Raw genomic sequence first — 9,328 nt, forward strand, 5'->3', positions numbered from 1 at the left:
AGCAATTTCACCAAATCTTGCTTCCAGGAAAGCTTCGAAGGTGCAGAGCTCCTCTGGTACAGTGTCTCACACTGTTAAAACTTAGGGTTTCTTTTAACCCTGAGCTTTCTCAGCACACAGAGACTGGATAATAAATGTTAGAACTAGCTTTCTTAAGACTGGTCAATATCCCAATTTTATTTAGGTTCCCCAAAGGAAATGATGCCTGTCCACTAGAATTCAGGAAGTAATTTCAAGAGAGTGATGCCTCATTCTAAGAAAGTGAGATGGGTGTTTTTGGGTTAAATGAAATATTAATGGTCTCGGTCAGAGAGGAAACAAAGTAAGGGAGGCTAGATTTGGAGGTTTTTTTCTCTTTTTCTTTCCTTTATTCTTCTTTCTCTCCTGTCTAATTCAGCGTAATACTTACTTACATTCTAAATGTTTACCTTTATAACTCACAATAAAGTCTTAGCAACATGGCTGCCTATTCATGAGCAGCCAAAGACAATACTGGTATGGACAGGAAATCATGTGCAATGTCATTTTAAGCTTACACAGTTTTGTCCTTAATTTTTATATTTTATTCTTAGGAAAAACTCCTATTTTGTGATACAGACTAGAGGATCTCATATTTACATCTATACCCACCTCCTGCACATTGTAAATATCATTATCTTAAGCAAGAATTAAGTCCAAATAACAGCAGGACACATTTAGCAAATTAAGAATGCCTGAAGATGAGTAGAGCCAGACACTGGGAGCAAGTGAAACACAATGGCATTACCTCTTTAAATAACCAGAGCTGGGGCCCCTTGGAGAAACGGCTACATCAGCAGATTTAAAAGTAAGTCTTCCCCAACACTGAATGGGATTCCATCTTCAGACACAGCCAACGATACTACGAACCCTTTCCATGCTTGAAGTACTCTTAAGCAACTCAAAACAATGTATGATGAAGGACAGTTGACAGACATTGTAGTGGAAGTGGATCATGGGCAAATGTTTTCCTGTCATAGAAACGTTCTTGCTGCAGTCATACCCTGCTTCAGATCCATGTTCACTAGAGACCTTACAGGAAGTACTCAGAAAGAAGTGCGGATCATCGGTGTTGAAGCTGAATCGATGGATTTAGTATTGAATTATGCCTATACCTCTAGTTATTCTGACAGAGGCCAAAGTTCAAGCCATGTTCACTACAGCTAGCATCTTCCATATTCCTTCCATACAAGAGCAGTGTGCTAAATATATGATTAGCCATTTGGATCCACAGAATTCTATTGGAGTCTTTATGTTTGCTGATCATTATGGTCACCAGGAACTTGGAGATCGATTAAAAGAATACATCCAAAAAATTTCCTGTGTGTCACCAAAGAACAAGAGTTTCTCTGTCCCGCGCGAATTCTCGCCAGCAAGAAAACACGCAGGGACATACGAATCCTTGCTGCAGCCAAACTTTTATTCAATCTTAAGGAGAAACCCCGCGCGCTGGCATGGCGTGGCTTATATACACCCTAGCACGGCGCATAAACACCTGATTGGTTGCTTACCCTTGATCTCATTAGGCATGCCCCGGAGTGGGCAAAGACCTGGCAGGAAGGCACTCTTGCACATGCTCACACAGTTAACTTCCTGAAAGGAAGTCGGCTGGCACAGCAGAGGCCAGCGCCATCTTGTAATGGCAGAAGCTATCCTGGCCTTCCATGTGGGGCACAGTGGAAGCCACCACCATCTTGTGGTGGCGAAAGTTATTGCGGCCCTCTACATCTCCCCCTTATTATTTTATTTATAACAAATCATGATCACCCTATCGCGTGCAATGAGGAAACCTCAGCGATGTGGAAGGGCTGATCAAAGGAATCATTGAGTCTCTCTCATCCCAGTGCAATGGATCCACAGTTCCATGGGGTGCAAGAGCAGAGAACTCAGATACCGACTAATTCCTGAGCAAGATAACCAAATTCCAGGGGAGGCTCCTTGTTCAGTGGCCACAAGTGTGTGAGTGAATAACGGCCTTGTCACGTTTCTGTTGAGATCTGAGTTTGCAAACCAACCATAGCATGAACACTAATCCACAGCATAGGGCTGCACCAAACAGAGCCACTCCCGATAAGTAGTGGGCACCTCATTTGGTCCTCCTCAGCTGTTACCACCAAGGGCCGTAGTCAAGCCACTCCTATAATAAAATTTAGAATTCCCAAATGTTAGCAACTACTCCAGAAAGTTCACCCACTGTGCTTGTCTAACAATAGGTTGGGGGAGGATAACTCCAGACACTGCAGACACAATGTCTGCAGCAGTAATGGCTGCTACAATAGCAGCAAAAGTGTCAAGGTCTTTTCCAGGACAGTTCAGGATCAGTCATTTTTCTCTGGAACAACCAGCAGACAATGGAACCATTTCTGAGATCTGTACAACCAGGGCAGAGTTCCCCAGTCCACAGCAGCTTCACGCAGGTGGCATTCCTGTGAAGCTACAGTCTGTAAAATGACAACAGCAGTTAAGGCAGCAAGAGTCACCAGGGAAATGAGGGGGGCAGCAATGGCTGGAGTCCAGTCTTCTCCGGCAAGCAGCAGTGAGCAGAGGGTCAGAGAGTGGGCCATAGTGGGACGGGACACACGCAGCGGTAACACTGACTGCAGCAACGCCAAAATCTCTGTGATGACAAAAGGTGAGGGGGAATCTTCCATCTTCCTCTCAGGGCAGAGGAATGACTCCAGGGACCCGAACCAGGAGAGCTGAATCTTTATGCAACCAGGATCAGCAAGTCTCAGCAACCACCTCTGGCAGCTGGCATACTCTTGTAGCATCCTGTAGAAAAAACACAAACATTCCCTCTTCCCCATATAAAATATCTGGACAGGATCGTGTCAATATGTGGATCTCTCTATTTCACCTAGGCAGAAGTATGCCTAGTTGTAGGGTGCCATGAACTTTGGCATCCAAATTTTAAAATTGAAATAAAAGGAGCATTATTTAGCATACAGGGATAACTCCCCCTTTTATTTATTAAGATATAGTAAAGATATTATTTATTAAGGTATGTCCTCGAGGATTAAATTGAGGACACTGAGCACTTGTATTTATAAATTGACTTGTATACCAAATTATTGTCTCCAGCATTATTGATTTGGATATATAAAGAATCAGATTTTTTTGACTAATTGTTTCTATGTAAGGCCTATAATCTGTCTGGTATCAATGTCCTCCCTTGTTAAAAGTCTAGGCAATCCAGTTTGAGTTCTTAAATGGTCTATTAAGGAACAGTTCTTAATGCTCTTAACCACTAAGCCATTTCTCTAGCACCTCACAAACTTTATTTACCTAAACATAAGCATTAATTAGAAATGTCAAATCCTGTAAATATTGTCCAATTTCAGTCTTACTAGAAATCCCTGAGCTGGCAGGACGAGGCTGAGAATTTAAAGTAAGTAAATGGAGTCTTCTTCTTTTCATATCAACTCTATTACCATTTTCAAAGTTAGGTATGAGCCTAAGGTTTAATTTAGTTGTCTGAGCCAGAGCACTGAAAGGACAGTGAGTTGTCAGACATTCACACTGAAATCACTCATTGATTTTAAGTAGAAAACCTGTCTCTAATAAAGCATTAAGTAACTGAAATCGATTATAAACCACAAGCCACTCATTGGCTATCAGTATGTGAATTGAAAGTTTGATTTAAAAACAGTGGCTAAACCATGGAAATTAATAATCTGTGTTGAAGCAACAGAAACTCAAGAGAATAAACAAGTGATCCAATGATATATGTAGCCTTTTCATTAGATGAACCACCTATAAATACAGTAAACGCATTTCCTATGGGTTGTAAGCACAAATATACAGGAAGTACAAAAGCATGTAAAGAGTAAAATTATCAATTTTGCCTGAAAAATTTGTATATGTAATAGGCCAAATATCAGTATTTTGTAATAACCAATTTGATTGTTGTTTGGAATAAGATGTTTTACCAGGTTTCTTTTTAAAATACTTCCATGTCTCTAGCCTACAATTTTGTATTAACACAACTGAAGCTTTACCTCCAATGTGGATAACAAAGGCTTCAGTCCTCTGGTAAGGTGAGGTATTTTGGCAATTAACATATCCTTAGAAGCTTAAAATTAGTTTCAAATATTCTTTTCTGGAGTAGTGCAACAGCTACTCCCCAAATATTAAAGCTCGTTTTGAGAGCAAAGGTTTGTAGTAAAAATTTCCATATACACTGAAAGATTTAAAGTTCTAACTTCTTACATTGAAGAAGCAACAAAATTACATAATATAAGGCTATTAGCCATTCTTAATGATATCACGTTATGGGCTCTTTAAAATTATAAGCAAGCTCATAAAATGAAAACTCAAAATCAATCCTCTAAATCTATCTTGAAATGGCAGTTGGAGTAAACAGACTGGCTGTAATGTTCTCACAATTTCCAAAACCTCATCAATCTTTCATAAATCTTGTAACAATCTCTACCTGTTTGATTTTTTCTTAATTAAAAATAAGTTTGAGTTAGACAATGTAACATTGGCAATCCTTAATCACAATCCTTAAATTCTCCTTGTAACACCAGAGCACAACCACCACTTTGGGAAGTCACCTGAGTTCTGAGTACTGACTAGGCAGCTATTCTTGGGGCAGTGGAATAAGCATCAAAATACAGATAGCTTCAGGGCAAACCACAACTTTGGAAAGCAAAACTCGACCTCCAACAATCTAGTACAAAGTTTGACTGCCAATTCCTATATATGAACGCACGATGGTGTAGTCTCCAGTACCTCAACAAAGAGACATTGTCCTAAACTCTTTTAGAAGCCTGGTTTCTAGGATAAGATTTGCATAAAAATATTATCTCAATTTAGATCTGTTTCCTGGGTTGGCTCACGCCACATGTTGTCTAGAATGACTCCGTCCAAATTACCAGCTTTATGTCAACTTTCTGTTACCAATGTTGTACCTTTTTAACCATATCCAATAACTTAAAAGCCAACAATCTATGACCAAGGCAAGTAGAGAATATTTATACATTTAAAACCAATCAGAAACAAATTGAAGTGGCTACACATATCTTTAATATTTAGACCAAACACTATTTTTACCTTTTTAGCTATGATTTTAAGAGAAGCACCTTGTCACCAGTTGAGTCAAATAATAAGTCAGGGATTTCTCTAAGAGAAACAGCTGTCAGCTCTTGTACCAAAGAATCTGAGAAGCTGCTGGCACCTTTAAGATCAACTCGTGCAGACGCTTAGCCTCTGGGCCGCTTCTCCAGCTAACCTAGACTCCTGGCTGTAGGTACAGGGCTCTAAAGGCCTGATTGAAACTGTTTTTTATTCATTTGTCCCTTTTTGAAACGAGTTAAAACCAAATCAAGATGTGAACGACCGGCAGATAAAGTTTTTACCATTTTTTCTTTTGAACATGAAACATAAAATATTTAAACAACGAGAAGCAAGAACTACAGACATAAACTGACAGACATGAGGACATCTTGGTGCACCAAGGACAGACAAGAGACAAAGAGGGAAAAAACCAGATGGTGTCAGCAGAGAGGTAGGATTTTCCATTTCACGGTGACTATCTACTCGAGTGGAGTCAATATGGACGATGGATTGTCTCAATTCCTGGACTAGTCCATCAACGTGTTGAAACCAAATTCCTGTAAGATACTGAGATATATTATGGGATATCTGAGCAGCACAACTGACATTCACAAATGGTATGGAAGTGAAACACAGTCCTGAGTATTTCCACTCACAACCCAATTATATTAACTTCATCAAGCTGTGCATGGGCATTGAGATGTCCTTTTGTTTGATTCTCCTGAATAAATTTACAGGAGGTCTGCCTCTATCAAGTCTAATCAGTATGACTCTGCAAAGCTTCCAGAGCCTAATCACACCATTTACAAGCACAAGGACAAAGTTTTTCTCCCAAAATACTGTGTTCCTTTTATCTCCTCCCTTTTTCTCTCCCGGGGCGTTTTTTTCAATCTTTTGCCTCCGCATTGGAGGGGACTATCTTCTTGTTACCTTTCCTTGAGCTCTTTAATTTTTTACCCAACCCTGTTTCTGACATGCCGCCTTGTCCCCCCTCCTCCCGCGCTCTTTGCTTTGCTGTTACAGCTGGGCGGCTCCCATGCGACCTCTGACGCTCTCCCATGCGCCTGATGGTAGCTAGAAACTCAAAGGCCAATAGAAAAAAACCGAGGGCTGCCAAAACAATAGTAGAGGCTTCCGCCGCATCTAGCAAAAGAGTGAGGTGGAACAGATCAAGGCTAAACATTGTCTCTCAGAGTCTCACCCACGTCCCGCAGCTTCTGGACCCTTTCCGTGAACGGAGGCTCTCCTCGGTGCCGGTGATGGTGAGGCGTTTATCCTGGGTTCTCGGCACCAAATGTCCCGCGCGACCTCTTGCCAGCAAGAAAACACGCGGGGACATACGAATCCTTGCTGCAGCCAAAATTTATTCAATCTTAAGGAGAAACCATGCATGCCTGCATGGCGCGGCTTATATATACCCTAGCGCGGCGCATACACACCTGATTGGTCGCTTACCCATGATCTCATTAGGCACGCCCCAGAGTGGGCAAAGACCTGGCACGAAGGCACTCTTGCACATGCGCACACAGTTAACTTCCTGAAAGGAAGTCGGCTGGTGCGTCGGAGGCCAGCACCATCATGTAATCGCGGAAGCTATCCTGGCCTTCCATGTGGGGTGCAGTGGAAGCCAGCGCCATCTTGTGATGGCGAATGTTATAGCGGCCCTCTACATTTCTCCAGCTGACAAAAGACAAACTCAGAAGCATACTAGGTAGTGATGATTTAACTGTAGACTGGGAAGAACATGTTTATGAAAGCATTATAAGGGGTTTTGAACATGAGCAGAATGAAATAGAAATTATCGTCAAATGTCTATGTTTTCCTCTAATGGAAGATGCATCTATTGAGAAAATTCCTCCTCAGTCTGCACAGGCCATAGTCAAAAGTTGTGGAGAAAAGGGACCATCCTACACCAATGGCTGTACACAGAGGTTTGGAATGATGGCTTCCGAGATGATCATATGTTTTGATGCTGCACACAAGCACTCAGGGAAGAAGCAGACAGTGCCTTGTCTAGATATAGTCACAGGAAGGGTGTTTAAACTATGCAAACCACCAAATGACTTAAGAGAAGTTGGGATTCTTGTATCACCAGATAATGACATATATACATTGCAGGAGGGTACAGGTCAAGCAGCAGTGAGGTGTCCATTGATCACAAAGCAGAAAATGATTTTTGGATGTATGACCATTCCATCAATAGATAGCTTACCAAGCCATCCTTGCTTCGGGCCAGAATAGGCTGCAAACTAGTATATTGCTGTGGTAAAATGTATGCTATTGGAGGACATGTTTACGAAAGTGATGGAAGAAACTCACTGAAGTCTGTGGAGTGCTATGATAGCAGGGAGAATTGCTGGATGATGGTTTGTGCCATTCCGGCTGCAATGGAGTTTCATAATGCTGTGGAGCACAAAGAAAAAAAAATCTATATTTCACAGGGAGAATTTTTCCTCTTCAATGAGGCTGAAAGAGACTCCTGGGGATTTTTAATACCCTTGACTGTGCCTAGAATCCAGGGCTTAGTAGCTGTGTACAAATACTTAATCTACTACATAGCTGGAACCTGTGGAGATCATGAGTGTGTTTTTTACTATTGAAGCCTACGATATTGAGTTAAATAAATGGACTTGAAAAAGGACTTTCCTTGCGATCAGTCTATAAATCCGTACCTTAAGCTGATACTTTTCCAGAATAAACTTCATTTATTTGTACAAGCTACTCAAGTGACTGTTGAAGAACATATTTTCAGAACCAGCACGAAAAAAAAATTTTCTTTACCAGTATGATAACATTGCTGACCCGTGAATAAAAGTGTATGAGAACCCAGATAGGATGGCCACCATTTTGAGTGTTCAGTGGCTAAACTCTATCCTCAATGTCTTCAGAAAGTTCTTTAATAAGTAGCAGGCCAAAGCATGTCATTGGACTCTCAGACTAAGGAAGCTTGTTTAGGAAATGCTGTCCACATTGAAGAAAGCTAACACTTTTGTATTCAGAAATGGGTGCTCATAGAGATTGTGGTACCGGGACGGATTTGCTTTTACCTTCATGATATTTTTGTTTTAGTCAGGAATGGTAACAAAGTGCAATTTTCAGCATTTTTCCACCCATGGCCTAAAAGTATCGCCCTAGAATTTTGCGATAAATAGTTGCTGAGAAACCAGGTGAATTCAAGACAACTATGTACTCTTGAAAAACAGAGTATTCCTGGGTAAAGAAATCCAAACTGGTTAACGTCACTTTTTATTTTAAATACCAGGAACAATATGAGGCAATGTCATTTATTTAGCTGTGATTTCTCTAACACAGAAAAGCAGTAACTTAGGTCATCAGTCATTATTTATATCTATTCACATATATATTTTTGGTGTACTGTTTTCAAGTGTACAGGATTTAAATGTGCTCTGTCAGACTGAAGGAAAACTCAGTTTTCAGAATGAATTTTTAGTCACATTGTTTCATATTTCTCATGTAACTTTTAAGTTAAGCTACAAGGTTAAAGTGGCAGTTTTCTGTCCATAACTTTTTCAAGTGCTAACACTGTCCCATTAAAATTCCAGAAATGGCTCAGGTTTGCAGGTGACTGGTGCTCGTTTAAGTTAATTCACGTGTCATTAGATAGATTTAAATGGTTTATGAGTCTATGTTTCTCTTTCAGATTAGCATGCTAGTTCCATGGTCATGGGACTTTACCTTGTGACTCCACGAGGTCTGCTATTTGTGTGATAGGATATGGCTGTTGGCCATTGTTCTAACTGGATTTAGTTTTACAATTCCAAATTTGCACTAACATGGGGTGTTTTGTTGCCCAAACTCTTTTCCCATCCTCTCCCTTTCCAGTCATTGTTAGTATCGTGAAAGTTAACTAATACCGTGAAGTTTTAACACCTACTTATAAAATTCTGTTTTCCAGAAACAAGAGTCTTGGAGTGGTCTAATAATTCAGTGGCTTCTAAGTTTCCTATTACAGTTACAACCTCTCTATTTTTGGCCCTCAACAGTAATGAATATTTTTATGTTGAAACACTTGTAGCTGAAGGCGACATAGAAGGAAGGATGAGTGAGTGAACAGAGTCATAGGTTTCTGTACTCTAGGTACTATGGCACTGTTCATATTGAACTGATAAGTGTCTCAAAATTAGTTAGGAATATTAACATAAACTCCTTTTTTACCTAAGGCAGGCATTTAGGTTGGTAACATACTCATTACTATTCCTACTCTAACTGATAAAGAATATTACACATGAGA

At 40.4% G+C, this 9,328-nt stretch overlaps 1 pseudogene; it reads left to right on the forward strand.

Moving 5' to 3' along the window:
* Positions 1 to 912: 912 nt before the first annotated feature.
* Positions 913 to 7,976, forward strand: Kbtbd8-ps2 (kelch repeat and BTB domain containing 8, pseudogene 2; annotated as a pseudogene).
* Positions 7,977 to 9,328: the final 1,352 nt, after the last annotated feature.

The sequence above is a fragment of the Rattus norvegicus genome, chromosome 14 (genome assembly GCF_036323735.1).
Source record: "Rattus norvegicus strain BN/NHsdMcwi chromosome 14, GRCr8, whole genome shotgun sequence".
NCBI classification, from domain to species: domain Eukaryota; kingdom Metazoa; phylum Chordata; class Mammalia; order Rodentia; family Muridae; genus Rattus; species Rattus norvegicus.